Source organism: Leuresthes tenuis, unplaced genomic scaffold (assembly GCF_036924035.1).
Source record: "Leuresthes tenuis unplaced genomic scaffold, fLeuTen1.0.hap1 SCAF_1, whole genome shotgun sequence".
In the NCBI taxonomy this organism is placed as follows: domain Eukaryota; kingdom Metazoa; phylum Chordata; class Actinopteri; order Atheriniformes; family Atherinopsidae; genus Leuresthes; species Leuresthes tenuis.
Genome location: NW_027325355.1, coordinates 8,051,125 through 8,068,921, shown reverse-complemented (window position 1 = coordinate 8,068,921; position 17,797 = coordinate 8,051,125). Strand labels below are relative to the sequence as shown.

At 41.3% G+C, this 17,797-nt stretch overlaps 1 protein-coding gene and 3 non-coding genes across 4 annotated transcripts in view; 1 reads left to right on the top strand and 3 right to left on the bottom strand.

Moving 5' to 3' along the window:
* Window positions 1-17,797, bottom strand: part of LOC140294994 (protein NLRC3-like) — a 334,914-nt gene that overhangs the window by 142,310 nt on the left and 174,807 nt on the right. The window lies entirely within an intron of this gene.
* LOC140298145 (5S ribosomal RNA) lies at window positions 3,336-3,454 on the bottom strand. Its single transcript, XR_011913819.1, has one exon. It is a non-coding gene; the product is annotated as a 5S ribosomal RNA (ribosomal RNA).
* LOC140298434 (5S ribosomal RNA) lies at window positions 4,059-4,177 on the top strand. The gene has a single exon (XR_011914087.1). It is a non-coding gene; the product is annotated as a 5S ribosomal RNA (ribosomal RNA).
* On the bottom strand, window positions 7,972-8,043 carry trnaq-uug (transfer RNA glutamine (anticodon UUG)). Its single transcript has one exon. It is a non-coding gene; the product is annotated as a tRNA-Gln (tRNA).

Here is a 17,797-nt window from a genome sequence, read left to right as displayed (position 1 = left end):
CTCACCCCCTCCATCCATTCAATTGCTATCAATATTGCACATAATTCTACTGCATATATACTTAAATGATCTGATGTTCTTTTTGAAATTGTCTTATTATAAATGGGAACCACCATTGCTGCTGCTGTTACTCCTGTTGCCTGTTCTTTGGACCCATCTGTATATATATACACATATTCTCTATATTTTTCCTCCACATAGTTATAAAATTCCTGCACTAGATCTGCTGTTTTATTTCTTTCCTTGATGTTCCACATGTTTAAATCTACATTTGTTTCTTGTAGCATCCATTTTGGTATTGTTGTCCAAAGAACTGTTGGGCTGAATTCCACATGTTGTATTTTTAGTTGTTCTGCTAAACCCTCACTGACCCACCCAAAACTCGTTTTTTCCTCCTTCCCCTTTTCCCAGCACATATCCAGAACTCTCTTTGCTGGATGTTCTTCTTTGTGTCCTTTTAAATTTATCCAGTAGTTGGCTATTAGCTGTTTTCTTCTGAGCCCTAGTGGCATTTCTCCTGCTTCAACCTGTAGTGAACATATTGGTGCTGTTTTTATTGCTCCGAGACAAGTTCTTAATGCTCTGGCTTGAATTATATCTATTTGTGAGAGTACTGATTTTGCTGCCGATCCATATCCCACACAACCGTAATCTATTCTAGACCTTATTAATGCTATGTATATATATTTTAATGCTGTAAAATCAGCACCCCACTCTAACCCAGCCAAACACCTCATAATATTCAATACTTTCTTACTTCTCTCTACAATTCCCTTCACATGCTCCCTCCATGTTAATCTAGAATCCATTATCATTCCTAAGAATCGAAAGCTGCTTACTCTCTCTAAGTTCTTTCTGTACAAGTTTAACTTTTTATTTTCACTAATTTTCTTTTTTGAGAAGAACATTACTTTACTTTTCTCCACTGAAAATTTAAAACCCCACTCTTCTCCCCATTTCTCCACTTGATCTATCCCTTCCTGTAGTTTCTTAACTATATGATCTATGTTGCCTCCCCTCTTCCATAACGCCCCATCATCTGCAAACAAAGATCTTCCCATTCCTGCTGGTACACTGTCGAATATATCGTTTATCATTATTGTAAATAGCGTTGGACTTATCACACTCCCCTGCGGTGTGCCATTCTCTACCACATAGCTCTCTGACACCTCCGACCCTATTTTAACTTGTATAACTCTTTCATTTAAAAAATCCATAGTCCAGTTAAACATGTTTCCCTCAATTCCCATTCGATGCATTTTAATTAGCAATCCCTCTCTCCACAACATGTCATATGCCTTTTCCACATCAAAAAACACTGCTGCCACTGTTTCTCTATTTACTTGTGCTTTTCTTATATCGTCTTCAATGCATACTACTGGATCAATAGTGCTCCGACCTCTTCTAAACCCACTCTGATGTCTAGTTACCAATCCCCTTATTTCTATATAATACATCATTCTTTCATTTATCATTCTTTCCATTATCTTACCTATATGGGATGTTAGTGCTATGGGCCTGTAATTTATTGTCTTACTATGATCTTTCCCCGGCTTCCTAATTGGTACTATTATTGCCTCCTTCCAACTTCGTGGTACTTTCCCCTCTTTCCAGACTTTATTGAATAATGTTAATATCTTTGTTAATCCCCCCTCACTTAAATGTTTGATCATAGTGTAACATATCCCATCTTTGCCTGGCGCACTCCTTCTTGTATTCTCTATTGCTCGTTTCATTTCTCTAATTGTAAATGGTACATCTATTTCGTTTTCTCTACTTTCTTTTCTTATTAACACCTCCCTGTATTCGTCTCTCTTTTTCTTCCTTCCATTTCTTCCCTCCTCAGTTAAATTTTTTGAACTGTGCACCGCAACAAAAGTTTTAACCATTAATTCCGCCTTTTCTTTATTAGTTATAGCCACTTCCTCTCCAGAACTCAGGACTGGATAAGTCCAATCCTTCCTATCCCCACCCATTTTCCTCAACATTCCCCATACTTCTCCTATCTTAGTTTTGCTCCCAATCGATCCACAAAATTTCCTCCAATACGACCTCTTTGCTTGTCTTATTGTTTTCCTTACCATTGCTTGTGCTTGCTTATATTGAATCATGTGTTGAAAGTTATGGTATCTTTTAACTAATTTAAACGCTTTATTTCTACTTTTTATTGCTTGTTTACATTTTTCATCCCACCATGGTACCAACTTGTTTTTCTTTCTCCCTGAACTTTTAGGTATACATCTGTTTGCTGCTGATATGATCCCCTGCTTTATGTCTCTCTCCATCATTTCCACCTCCACATTATCATTAACCCGATCCAGATTTTCTTCACTTTCCTTTGTAAACTCTATCCAATTCGCTTTTTCTAAGATCCATCTTCCCCCTACTCTCTCCGTGTCCTGTACTGTCTCTATATTTATTTTATTATATATAGGGTAGTGATCACTTCCTATGGTCCCTTTTTGATACACATTCCAGTCACACAGTGGTGCTAATACATTCGTCACTATTGTCAGGTCTATAGCCGACTCCTTCCCAGTATTTACATCTATCCTTGTCCCTCTTCCATCATTCACACAAACCAGATTCTGTCCATCTAACATTTCTTCTACTATTTCTCCATTACTGTCATTTTTCTCACTCCCCCACAATGTATTATGAGCATTAAAATCTCCACACCACACTGTATTTCCATTGCTCTTGCCCCCCATTTCTTCCAGTTTCTTTATATCCAACTTCCTGCATGGGTTATAAAAATGTATTATTGCCAACTTTCTCTTCCCTATCCATATTTCTATTATAATAGTCTCCATCTCAACTCCTATATCGATAACCCTGTAAGGAATGCCCTCTTTAACAAACGTGACACACCCACCTCCTACGCCTTCTTCCCTGTCCCTTCTGACTGCCATGTATCCTGTGATAATAAAATCTAAATTTGGTTTTAACCATGATTCCTGTATGCACAATATGTCTGGTTTTTCCTGCTGACTATATATGAATTGTTTAAATTCCTGACCATTAGCAATTAGACTTCTTGCATTCCATTGAAGGATTATCATAAGCAGCAATATCTGTGAACAATGTGCATTATATAGGTACTGGAATCATACAGTTCCTCTATGTAACCAGATAATTGCCGAGAAAGGCTGATGCGTAGTGGGCACATCTTCTTCCCTGTCGTGATTATTCTCTCCAGTGGAAACTGAGACTCTCAGATCACTTCGTGTCTGCCAACAAAGCAGCAGCAGCTGAAGATGACCAACTTCCTCATGTGTCACAGGGTGATCAGACGTTGCAACAAAAGACATGTAGGTGGTAGAGAGAAGAGAAAAAGCTTACAGCACTTGGTATTCCCAAGCAGTCTCCCATCCAAGTACTAACCAGGCCCAACCCTGCTTGGCTTCCGAGATCAGACGAGGTCAGGTATTTCCAGGGTGGTGTGGCCGTAAGCAACAATGTCTGTGACAAATGTGCATTATATAGGTACTGGAATCATACAGTTCCTCTATGTAACCAGATAATTGCCGAGAAAGGCTGACTTGTAGTGGGCACATCTTCTTCCCTGAAGTGATTATTCTCTGCAGCTGAAACTGAGACTCTCAGATCACTTCATGTCTGCCAACAAAGCAGCAGCAGCTGAAGATGACCAATTTCCTCATGTGTCCAAGATCGGACGTGTTCAGGGTGGTTTGGCTGTAAGCAAAAGTCACCGTGACAAATATATATTATATAGCTGCTGGAACCATATGTTTGTTCTAGTTTTTCACATAATTGGCTTGAGAGGCTGATGCTGATCCTGCACATGTTCTTCTCTTGTGTTGGTTCTCTGCAGCTGAAAGTGAGACTCTCAGATAACTTTGTGTCTGTCGACCTCTTCTGTTCCCTGTGTGTAGTTTTGTGTTCAGCGTCACACAGAGAGACCGAGGCTGCTTAGTTAGATGAAATCATCACAAATTGCTAATTTTTAAACAGTTACATTATATTTTAGAAGTCAGAACACAGTGATAGATGTTGTTTCAGCATCTATAAAAAGCTGATTTGTGACTGATTATCTCGCTTACGGCCATACCACCCTGAACACGCCCGATCTCGTCCGATCTCGGAAGCTAAGCAGGGTTGGGCCTGGTTAGTATTTGCATGGGAGACCGCCTGGGAATATGAGGTGCTGTAAGTTATTTACACCTGCAGGAGGCGCTGCTGCTCACTCAACACAGACAGCTTCTTGACATACATCACATTGGGAAGGAATCAGTCAAATAAATTCACTTTTCAATCTTTGTCAAACACTGGAAATGAGCGCACACATAAACCTCATTTAGGTCACTCATTCATATAATCTTCCAGCACTGCTCAGCTCACAGTGACTTCATCTGTCTGAATTCTTCTGGATACCAAACACACACAAATATTATTGTCTCACGTTAGTCTGCAGACTGTTAACAGATCTTCCTGCAGTCTGCAGATTCATCCCATTTCCTTCCTTCCTAAGAATCCCTGCTGATATCCAAGGTGCTGATCCCAGATCTGCTCAGATGTCCCAGGTTCTCCTCTGCTTTTATCCTCACACACTGAACTGTCTCCTCATCTATGTGTTAACAACCAGAACCCACTGATGTGGGCTCAGAAATAAAGTTTCCAATGTTTTCCAAACACAAATTAATACATTTCAGAAATGTACTGAGGCCAGATAGAAAAAGTGCACGTGCAGCCACTTTAAACTGTCAAATAGGCAATGTAACGGCAGTTATATTTATGTTTCGCCACTAGATGCAGCTATGATTTTATGGCCATAGAGGAAGTCCGTATGACACGTTTGTTTTAAGTGTTTTGATGTTTATATTTATTGTTTAGCAATGTTTAAAGGATATAGTTAATAACATTTGGTGTTAGGTAAAAGTTAAAAGTTAAAACTTGATAAGTTTAGTTTAAGGTGACGGTGATGTCACTTCCGGTTTTAAAAAGCGGTCCGGTAAACTGGTAGCATTGATATGGATCCAATTAAGAAAGCAATCAACGAAGACCATAAGCGGTTTTAAGTTTACCGGTTTGTCCACTTGCAGGCCGAAGTGGTATATAAGTTTATGTTTGTAAATAATATGTTTTCTTTTAGTTGAGGCATGTGTAATGTAATATTTGTACATCATTTGTGTTTTATCAGTTCTACAGTGTACTTGTGGTGAAAGCCGACGATGAAGACCACAGTAAAAATCAGTGAAAAGAACACAAGTCTCGTATCTGTGAACAAGCCGGCATATGTTTTTTTCCAAAGACCACGTCCAGCATTTGATTGAAATTGACCTCTCTGCCCCCTGTATTTCCACACTGCTGGTGTATCAGTGAGAACACTGAAACGCAGAATGCGACAGTGGGGCCTCTCAAAAAGGGAAGGCTACAGTAAAATGACAGATGATGAACTTGACAGCTTGGTCTCTGCCATCAAGCAAGACTCCCAGAATTTGGGTTGGTGCTTTTTACAGAAAGTTTTTCTTTGAATTATATCATGCACTTTTCCATAGCATTATAAAAAGATTTGTGTCATAAAAGTAACATTTGAAATGACAGGGCTTTCCACAGGCACCGGCTGCCGACCATATAGGCTCCACAACTAAGTCTAGCTGAGGGCCGGCTACTTAAATGACTGCTATTTTTATAGCCTAAAGGCTATCGATATTATTTTTTTCAATTTTCTAGTCTGTGCCTTAGTGGAGAGTCCTGGACATTATCATAACAACGGTCATCATAGCATGTATACCTGAGAAAAAGTTAAATGCCTAAATTGTTTGTTCACATGATTATCAATCAATATATCTTAAATAAAAGTGGTTTTCACTTCTTTTCCTACAGGTCACAGAATGGTAAAAGGCCGTCTTAGGGCTTTAGGCCACAGAGTTCAGTGGACAGAGTGTGGGATTCGATGCACCGGGTTGATAGTCTAGGAATACTACAGAGAATGACAAGCCTCGGATGTGTTGTGAGAAGGACCTACAATGTCGCAGCTCCTCTGTCACTCGTACATAAAGATACCAACCACAAGTTGATCAGGTAAGCTGACAGCAAAGGACATCACATGGACATTATATATTTATATATTGATTTAAAAAATGGTCTATGGCATACATTCTGCAGAGTTCTGGAATCTGGTTTAATGGACCACGATGTAGCTGCATTAAACAATTGATACATTTTTATTTCACAGATATGGTGTGGTAATGTTTGGAATAGATGTTTCTTTAAGAAAGGTCAGTGTCCCCATGGAGATTATAGTGTGGGATATAATATTCAACTTAATTTTGTTAAAGCTACACTTTTCTTTTGTAATCTTAAAATGCTCCTAATAAGCTTATGGCACACTAAAATGTAAAAGCAAGCCACCAGGTGTTGAAACTACACGCGAACTACAACGCAGGCCGTGCTAACATTAGCCTGGTAGATCACAAGTTGTTTATATTCGGACACGGCAAGCACAAGAATAGCCTTGATGGACGTGGTAACTGGACCGCTGATAACTTGACAACATTCTCCGCTCCGACATCCGGGGGAGATGGAACACACCATCACTTTCTCACTTCACACGTCAGGGAGGAGGGGAGCGTCACAGGTCAGGCAGGGGGAAGAGGGTGAGACTTTGGAGGGAGGGGGAGTTGTTCATGTTTAAATTTTTACTAAGTGCTGTGCTACATGCCAGAAAGGTAAGTATAGCTTTAAGTCTAACATCACACATGGAACAATAGTTCATTCATTTATTATTCTTATATTATTGTAGTTAATGTTTAATGTGTTTCTGTGGGGTTTATGTTTTCCAAATGCTCACAAAGATCATGTACCGACATGCTGCCAATAACAACAAGGCATCAACAGCCCAAGATTTCTTCCTTCAGGCTGTAAAGACGCATGGTTTTCCATCCAGGTAACATGCTATGTTTTGTTTTGAGGTTGCTGTTTTTATGTTTACATTGTTATATTTTTACAAGATGTTAAAAGAAATGTAAAGTCAACAATATTGTTGACCCACTGACATAATCACAATATTATATGTATGTCTTTACAGTGATCTGCTGTTCAAGGATGTTTCAGTCTTATAATATAAGCATCTTTATGTATTGATAAATTCCTTTACAACTAGTGTCTCCTCCAGGATTAGCAGATGATGAAACCTGTTGTGGATTTACAACAAAAATATAGAACAAATTTCTACAACACATTCCTGTACAACTTGGACCTGTGCATTGGATCTCTTTTTATCATAGTAGTATTGGAGACTAGTGTGTACATATATATAACTATTTATCATGTCTATCTATTCTTTGCTGCTCAGGTCCCTGATCGTAGTCAGGCCATACTCCCATGATTAGATGGAGAGAACAGCTGATTTTCCTTTGCCTGCCTTTTGTGTTGAAGGACTGAGTCACACAATTTTGTCAACCACATATTTTATTTTTTGGACTTTTTTTAAAGAGTATCCATACCAAGGAGTAAAATTGTACAATCCTCTTTTTCCTAAATCAGTACCAACTTGTGCGCACCGCATGGAGTTGGCGCTCAGATCCCGGCCGGCAGAAATTGCTGCTCCTTGATTGGATGATTGGTTGGCCCATGGGTGGGCACCGGGTTAATTGTGCAGGCTTTTGAGTAGTTCTCCTTGTCGCTGATTGTTACCATGGGATTGTTTTTCCTGTTTCCTTCTCCTTTGGCTTCTGTGTCCAAATTCCAAATGGAGAGCATGGAAAAATATATGCATTGCCAATGAATACGCAAGAAGAAACCAAATAGATTAAATTAGTGACACAAAGAGGTGAGAAGGCAAACAGCACAGACCCTCTCAGCTGAATGTTTCACTTTTTCAACATTAACCAATTTAAGCCCTCTCTTTGGAATTGGTCAATCACACACTCTGGTGTGACTGGATAACTGACTAACCTCATCCACTCATCTTCTTTCCAGAACACAACCATGACAGCGCACACCTGAAGGTTCCACCGAGATTTAAACTCGGATCACTGGATTCAAAGTCCAGAGTGCTGACCTTTACACCATGGAACCCCTTCCACAGGCAAACTACGCTCTTAGTCATGCAAATGCTTGACAATATAAAGGTTTAAAGCAAATTGTTTGTTTTTTTTGGCCACCCTTCCTGAGTCTGGTTCTGCAAGAGGTTTCTTCCTGTTAAATGGGAGTCGTTCCTTTCCACAGTCGCCTCAGGCGCGCTCAGGATATATATATATATATATATATATATATATATATATATATATATAATATGCCAAATTTGGTGGCATGTTTACACATCTGTTTCATTCTTGGTTCAATTACTAATCTGTTTGTCACAGTCAGATGATATAAATGATGCTTGTTTGAATTAAGGTAATATATATCATTCCAGCATAATTGACAAGCACAGGGTAGAGAAGTCAAACACACAAAAGAGACGAGAGGCAGTGAACCAGTGGGTGAAAGACTTCCTCGCTGAGTATGCAGAGAGCTTCTCACAAGTCTCCATTGTCCTTGAGGCAAACATCGACAGGTGCATCTATGGTCAGAAAGGCTTCGAGGACAGCAGCTTTCAGGAGATGTGGGAGCTCTACAGTCAGCATGGAAGATTAAAGAAGAAGCCAGAGCAGTTCACTGACAGCGAGAGAGACAGAGCACAGAAGGCCTACAGCTCAGTGAGGAGGTGGTTGAACACACCGGTGACCCACATCACAAGTGTGACGATGAAGAGGTTCAGAAAGTATATTTATGAGAAGGAGAAAGTAAGTGTTCAGAAAGAGAAAGGTTAGAATTACACAGAAAATAACAAATACTCAAATAGGTGGTATTTCATCAACTAAGTGTTGAGTGTTTAGTGTTGTAAGTATGCTTGTTTGTGTTTAGTAAGTGAAACGTGGTATATCATACATTCTGATTGTTACACTGCCTTATTGTCCAGCAACTGCAGGATGCACCTCTAAGTATAGTCCTTCATTATGGCCCGGTGATGAAGCTGAGATGGTAGCTGCATGTGAGGCTGTGGAACGTAAGTAAGACACATCAGTCAATTTATATGAAGTAGTTTTATGTAAATAAGTCATAATATAAGATAAAATTTTATACATTTTTAGACTCTACCCAGTCCCAGGAGACAAGATAAAGCTGCCAGACTCCAGTGTTTTCCAAAGGCTTTTTCACCCCTCTTCACTGCCCAAGCAGCCAGAGTCCACCGCACCACCCAAGCTGCCAGAGTCCACCGCACCACCCAAGCTGCCACACAAGAAGCGCATATCCAGGATCCCGCCCAATCAGCCGGAATCTGCTGCACAGCAAACTGAAGCCCCGTCCGCATCCCAAGGCCAGGATTATCCACTGAAACCACCTCTAAGTGACTCACCTGTAAGTAACATTTACAGTGAATGCAAACATAACGTATCATTGCATGTTGCAAATAATAAAAACAACTTTGCTTTGTACGTTTTGTGCGTGTTACAGGTGGAGTTAGAGGGCTGGGTACGTCTTTGGGAAAACCCAAACGGCATTCCAGCAGCTGACATCTCATGGCTAAAGGAGGACACAGAGAGAGGTCTCTTCACTGCCGTTCAAATCTACAAGGACATCACTGGTGTGCTCAAGAAGCAAAGGGTGATGAAGTCAGACCGCATGTGGTTTTCCCCTCCAGAACCTCCAGGCTTCGTCGGAGGTGCTCTGCCTGTACCACACCTGTTTTTCCGCAGCCGTGTCTTTGTGTGGCGCCCTGTAGGAGTCTGGAGATGTTCCCTGAAGTGTCCTCGTGGCGATGAGTGTGTTGGAAAGGGTCGTAATGTGTACCTGTACAAGTCTGGCTACCACCACCGGGTATAACTCAATTCAGCTGTGTTAGAGTAAAAACATCATGGCTGAATAATGATTAAAATGTATCTAAACATGTAAAAGGAAAAGTTCCTTGAAATTCATCTTGATTTGATTATATATTGTTATATTGTCACATTTGTGACGTATCCAACTGGTACACGATGCTGACGGAGGTCCTGTGCTGTGGGCCTTGCACAAAGTCAGCCAGGGGTGGAGAAGGTGGCACATTAGGTCGGTGGCTTGCATGGGATCCCGTTATTATAACACAACTGAGCGAGGCACATCAAGCTGTGTTCCCTGCCTGAGTTCACTCAGCATCGTGTGTGCACGTGTCAGTCTTTAAAGAAGTTATTCGAACCGACCTAAAGTTACCAATTTTTCCTCCACTAACAGGCGTGGTGTGGACAAGAATGCTGTGCGTCTTCTGAGGGACCGAACCGAAGGGAACACTATGGTCCAGGTGTGGCGTCAGATACAGGAAAACCACACAGAGAAGCACCTTCAGTGCAAAGACCTGTACACCACACTCCTTATGAGCTTAGTGAAACCTGGAGGGATTGTTTCTGCAGTAGGTCACACATTTCAGGCTCCGCCTCCTCCAAGAAATCTCTGGTCTGCACGGCTCCTGCGCCACGCCTTCCTGCTGGCAGAGGCCGACAACGTGCAGGACTACAGGAGCCAGATCCTCTCCACTTTTGGCACTGTGCTAAAGATGGATTCCACCAAGAAAGTATGTAAATCAAAACGCAATCCTAGATTGTGGCATACAGAACATATTTCCTATTATAAACATATTGTCATGCACTGTTAAATTATAGAAGAACAAGCAACTAAGTTGGGATGCAAACTCCAAATGTTTTTTAGGTAGTGAAGAAGCTGTCTGGTGAGGGTCACGGCTCAGGTTCACCAGCATTGGAAATGAGTTCTCCCAGATAGTGACTTTTGTGCTGACCTGTGAGGAGTCCACAGAGAAGCTGGGACCTATGTGCCGTGGAGTAATGAAGAGGTTTCGGCTGGCCAACCAACCTGTCCCCAGCATCCTGTATGTGGACCGTGGCTGTTGCCGTGCACAGGGCCCAACAGCTGTGGAGACTTTGTTCCAGTCTTGGGTGGACAGTGGAATGGTTGTGCGTCTGCACATCTTTCACTGGATTCACCGTTTCGATGCAGCCGTCCGCACAGAGTCTCACTCCAAGTACGCAGTGTTCAAGTCTGCTCTTGCTGGGGCGGTGCTGGCGTACAACCGAGCAGACATGGAGCTCCTCATCAAGGCTGTCAGAGCCAAGGACCCGACAGCTCTGAATTCTGTGACAGATGAGGACGTCATCCGCCTTTTTATTTCCAGGGAGCAGCTGAAACATGACGTGCGACGGGTCACACAAGGGGCGCAGGAAACGTTTAGGCTCATCAACCTGGCCATTGAGGAACTGAAAGGTCCCGCGGGGCTGGATGAGAGTGGAGTCAGCCTCTTCAAGACACCTGGTATAAAGACCTGACACTAAAACTTACAACATTAATACTAGTTGTTTGGCAAAAAAAAGTCTACACAACAATCGGTTTGTGTGTCTGTACGTCATTTGTATTTGCAGCGGTCATTGATGAGATGTGGGCGGCGCAGCGGCGACACCTGGAGTGCATCCAGGATCCTCCAGACATCTACATGTATAGGGTGGCGCGTACAGCGACCATCAACAAAGTGGATGTGCCCTACTACAAATGTCTGCGTGGCAACAACAGCCTGGAAGGATTCCACAAAACTTTGCCCAACATGCTCCCAGGTACACAGGTGTAGTGTGGATATTTATAAAATGTCACACGTGTCACTGTGAGTCATCTCATGTGTTTTATTGGGATGTTCAGGTCCCCACTGCGCAGCCCGGCCCTATCAGGTCTATCTGATAAGTGGCATTGCACGGTGGAATTCTGACTGCCGCTCTGATGCAGTGTTTGGGGGAAAAGGACGGCACCACAGAATCTACTCTGCACTGCTTATCGACCGCCTCAACACCCGCTGTCGGCAGCTGTTCGGAGAGACTGTGGAGGAAAACTTCCAGGCTCACGCTGATGTCCCCTCTAATGAGCTGCTCGGGTTGGAATACCTGTTTAGTCAGAGTACAGGAGAATCGGGCCCTTTTTCTCTCGCAGACATCGTGAACGATGTGACAATGCGCTGAGTGCTGAGCTGCCCCACATCCGGCTCTCCAGCAATGAAATTGCTAGTGCTCACCTTCCAGTCTTTGTGAGTAGCTGTTTGTTTGTTGTTGTGGATGTACATTTTATTCCAGGAGTTAAAGCCGTTCAACTGCTACGTATGAGCCAGTGTTAGACGAGTTTTCAAATGTTGCCACTTTGCCAGGAGTTAAATTAGACATTAAAACAACAGTGAAAACAGTAGCAAAGTATTTAAAGCTTGTGTAGAAGAAGGAAACAATCACTGAGGAAAAAGCTTAACAAGTCAACGTGGTCGTGTGCAAAGTCAAAATAACGTTACAAAATCTAAAATAACTGTAAGCCACAAGAGACAGAAGCAGATGAAAAGCAAATAAGACTAGATAAATCACACCTGCAACAGGCATAACATTTGTGTGTCACTGTGCTTACATAACATAAGTGCTCAGCACAACAGGCTAATGTACACACTGGTGAAACTTTTGTGGCTGCATTGTCCTCATGGGTCACGCACCAGTCCGGAGAAGACGACCATCCTGGAGGCATACGAGCGGGTCCAGCACCCAATTTTAGTGGATGACCCTGTTCTCTGCAAAGCTGGCATTCCCCTACCTAAAATAAACGTCAAGACCGTGCGGGACTTCATCCAACACCAAGAGCGGCTTGTCAACATGAAGGCAACAAGACGACCATCCACCATCACAAAGATCACCTCCATCTCAGCCACAAAGATGGTCAGCTTTCACTGTGTCCAATAACTGTAGCTTCTAAAGTGGATTTCATAGCACTGCTGCATGTCTGACAGTTCATTTGGGTGGAGAAAACATACATCACAACCCTCTGAATCTGCTTTCAGTCCGACTTGAACAGTCTCTCACAGTTTCAGACACAAAATGTGTCTTTTAGTTTGAATCTCAGCTGAAATCTACAACAACTGCAGAGTGACTCATATCATTTCAACACCTGGTGTGATAAACTTACAAAAACACAAGAGCAACACCTGGGATCTTTTTGGGAGAAAAGGGGATTCTCTTCATGCTAACAGAGCTGGTAATAAATTATTTATGGATCCTACAGAGTAAAACAAAAATAAAGTTGCTTTCTGACCCTTGACATTTTTTCCCTTTTATTAGAAAAATATTCCAGATTTTAATCCCATGGAGGGAGCCGATGAAGTAAAGATTGATGTGCATAAAAACATTAAAAACCTCTCTTGTAAGTTCTCGGTTCAAGTTTTATTTTGCCTCAGCTGCATGTTTTTCTTTATTGAATCTTTAAGCACTCATAGATCAATTTGATCCCAGCAGAAGTGTCGCAGGTTTACTTGGTTGCTGTAGTTTACTGAAGCAGGACTCTAAGCAGGGCCCTCCGCTAACATCCTCCTCTCCTTCAGAACCAGGGACAGGGTTGGGTTTGGGAGGTGACATCGCTCTGTACTTTAAAGAGCAGGCTTGAATAAATCAAACTTCATTTGGTGTATGATCGACTTTTCAGAGGATTTGTAAATGACTAAATAAATAACACCACTGGCTAAACCTTCCATTTAACCTGAACTAAGCAGACGTTTGACTGGTTTTGATGCGGTCAGGATCACACTCATTGGACACATACAAGATCTCATTTACTTACTTTACATATTCATTTGCTGTTCTTAGTAGCACAGGAGACAGGATGGTGAATGAAGAATTGCAGCAAACATTCTTCACAGAGCTTGTGTGGACGGGGGAAGATGATATTTACTGTTGAGGTTAATGGAGACGGCTCTGAGTTCGATGTCATGGAAACATTCCTTCAAACACCTGACTGATTCATTATGAAACTGCTGCCTGTGCAACAGTCAGAGCAAAGGGTTCAGTGGAATAGCTCAGACTGTTTGGTGAATGTTTTAAATGTCAGATGTTCTGGGATCAAAATTTATGACTCAGTGAAGTTTCAGCTCCAACACTAAAAATACAAATTGAAAAGCACTCCGAAAACATCTTCAAGGTGGCTTGGTGAGTTTAACAGAGACCATAACTTGCCAGTGGTGCAACAGCTGGTTCAAATCCTGCCTGTTATCCTCAGGATAACTTTACTTTGAATGGAACAAAAATATTTCAATACCGAAGTGGAATGAATGAATAAATGTCCCACAAACTCTCCATCCTTCCATTTGTTTTACATGGTTTCAGGGGGACTGGAGCCTACAGTGGGGAGAATGCAAATTCAGTGCGATTTTCTGGATTTTATTTTTAGATTCTGTCACTCACACTTGAAGAGAACCTATTATAAAAATTACAGACTTCTACATGCATTGCAAGTGTGAAAACCAGCAAAATCGGCAGCGTATCAAATACTTGTTCTCCCCACTGTATCTGTCACAGAAACTCGTCAACATTTGAATCCAATAACAAGTCTGAAACTAAATGAAAAACTGAAGCCCCAAATGAATGTTGGCATGATATACGCCATGTCAAATCCAAAAGCAATCCCTGTTTCTCTTTTTGGAACTTCTTTCTCAGGACAAAGATAAATGTGAGGATCAAAGCCAACAATGACCTGGGACATCTCAGCAGATCCAGGATCAGCGACATGGAGCCAAAATCAAACAGAGGACAACATAACAAACTGTTAAAACAATGATGTAGAAGATATACAAAAAAAATGCATGTGTATATATGAATCTACTGTGAATTTACACCCTCTTTTCTATTATAAACAGTAAGGAAATGTTAAAAAATATCATGAAGTTATACTATGACAAAAGAAAGTACCATGAGATGCTGCAGGGTCAAGAGACACTGTGTACTGAGAGTCCTCTTATCTATCTTACTTCAACTTCTGTCTAATCCTTGTTTGACTGAATGTCGCATAACCTTGTGTGGCCAGTGATCTTGTAGGATGGATGGATGGATGACTTTATTGATCCCTTTGGGAGGTTGCTTCTGGGAAATTTAAATCTCCATCTCACTCAGGCTCAGCACTGTTATATACAAAAATGTACAGAATAAACAAAGTGGAAACTAAATAGCGATAGCATCATTGTTTTGTTTTTTAACTCAGACAAATCTGTGTCAGCTTCTTGATATGTCATGCAGACTCCTTGCTGTGAGAATAAATGTTTGGTATTAATTGTCTCCAGCGACTCTGAGCCTCATTTTGAGAGAATTTTCTTGACACCAACACAACAGACATTTGACATAGTTTCACAGCTTGAAGTTGAGCCTCGTGTCCTTTTAGTGTTGGAACGGCCTTAACTTTCAGCTTTAGTCATGACAATCAAACAGCTGTCTGGAAAGTACAGGGAACAACTCCAAACCTTTTTCAGACTGCGTTAAAAATTTCTAAGTCTTTGGGAAAGATTAGCACAAAGATTAGAACCAAACACACATTTTTTTTTTAAATATCTCTGTAGCAAGAACATGAAACCCATGAGAAATGTTGACATCTGACCTTTAATAAAATGCAGAACAATGAAATACAAACAAGTGTAAAGTGTCTAGATAGTTTACATCAAACTGAAATGATATATTTCTTCTAAAGATGTTGTATGTTTACAAACATACCCACAGCTGGTGCACAGCTACTTTTTGAATTTGAACTATAAACAAAACATATATGTTCAGTATAATAGAATAAAACATGTATCTACTTTCAAACAGATTGCATATTCAATTCAGTTTTATTTATATAGCGCCGAATTAAAACAATGTCATCTCATGGCACTTATATTGTTCTGTCTATCAACTCACAACTGATGCCATATTTATCTTGAACGGTGGGAGATCTGTCCACAGTTAAAATTCTTCTGATTGGTAGTTCCTGTTGCAGCTCCCAGGTGAATGTTTTCTTATCTGCCGTGAAATATATTGTTGATTTAAACCAATAATTTATCCGCAGTGTGAGTACGTTGGTGTGTCTTTAAACTAGATAATCGAGCAAAAGCTGCTCCACACTGACCACAACTGTATGGTTTTTCTCCTGTGTGAATACGTTGGTGTTTTTTAAGACTGGAAGATGTAGTGAAAGCTGCTCCACACTGACCACAGCTGTATGGTTTCTCTCCTGTGTGAATACGTTGGTGTTTCTTTAGATTACTTAATTCAGAAAAAGCTGCCCCACACTGACTACAGTTGTAAGGTTTCTCTCCTGTGTGAATACGTTCGTGTGTCTTAAGATAGGAAGATGTTGTGAATGCTGCCCCACACTGCCCACAGCTGTATGGTTTATCTCCTGTGTGAATATGTTGGTGTGTCTTTAGACTAAACAATGCAGTGAAAGCAGTCCCACACTGACCACAGCTGTAAGGTTTCTCTCCTGTGTGAATACGTTGGTGTCTCTTTAGATGGGATGATGTAGTGAAAGCTGCCCCACACTGACTACAGCTGTATGGTTTCTCTCCTGTGTGAATACGTTGGTGTGTCTTTAGACTAAACAATGCAGTAAAAGCTGTCCCACACTGACTACAGCTGTATGGTTTCTCTCCTGTGTGAATACATTGGTGTCTCTTGAGATGGGAAGATGTAGTGAAAGCTGCCCCACACTGACCACAGCTATATGGTTTCTTTCCAGTGTGAAGCCTCTGATGACACCTCAGATGTGATGATCTTTTGAAAACTTTCCCACAGTGTTTACAGGAATGACATCTGGATTCCTCTTGGGCTATATGTTTCTGCAATGACAGAAAGGAAGAAGGATTAGATCCTTTTGAAGTTCACACAAAAGATTTCTCTAAGCTAACCAACATATTCTAACTGGACGTGTATAGACCGAGTCACACAGGTCTCAATATCTCAAATCAAACATGAACGCTGAGAGCTCTGTGCTCTGATGTGTTCTGCACACGTTTAGGTTTTTAAGTAGTAAACTCTTGCTTTTTGATCTTTCACTAATTATTTTTTGTCATGATGAAATTCTGAAAAAGGTACAATATTTCTAAATGATAGAATGAAGCACAGTCTTGTCCAAGTTGTTCAATTAAACAACTTGTAGAGGTTGGACTGAAAAAGGTTGATGACCACTGGTTTAAATGAATAAAAGTAACAGTGGTGGTAATACATGACATTCTTGACACTAACCCTTTGTTCCAGCTTACAACCCAGAGGTCTGCAGCCATTGAGCTCAACAGCTATCAGGGAAACAGTTTTAACTCAACCTTCGTTTCTCTCTAAAACAACTCTTTACCCTGAGGTAGACCATTAAAGACCCAGAAGTATTACCACCACCAGGTTTAATTCATGTAATCCAGAGACTTTAAACACAAATAATGAAGATTAGCTCCTGAACCTCTCAAATCTGAAGACTGAGAGCCAGAAAATGTCCCACAACAACAATCTGGCCACTGAGTTTCTTCCAGCAGATCATTCAGCCTGCAGCACATTTTCAATCTAAGCACATCTGTATCAGAGAGTGGAGATGAAACCAAGAAACACTATTTCCACATTTGAAGTGGTACTAGCTATTCAAATAATATAATTTTGCACATTTTACAGTGGGAGAAAGTTGAGCAGAATCAAGTTCAAGTTATTGTTGGTGTGGCCCTCTGACACAATTTCTCATGTGGCCCCTTGTAAAAATGAATTGCCCACCCCTGGTCTAAGCACATTTGTATCAGTGAGAGGAGATGCAACCAGGAAACACTTTGCTAACACCTTTTCAACATTTCATGGAAAAGCAGAACAAGCGGACGATACACGGAGCCTCGACACTCGTCCTTGTGTCTTTGATGTCCTCCACACTGACCTGAAGCCCGGTGGAACCAGAGGATGAACCGGCTCTGTTCCTGGTGGAGGGGTTTGGATCCTGGTTCTGCCGCTCCATTCTG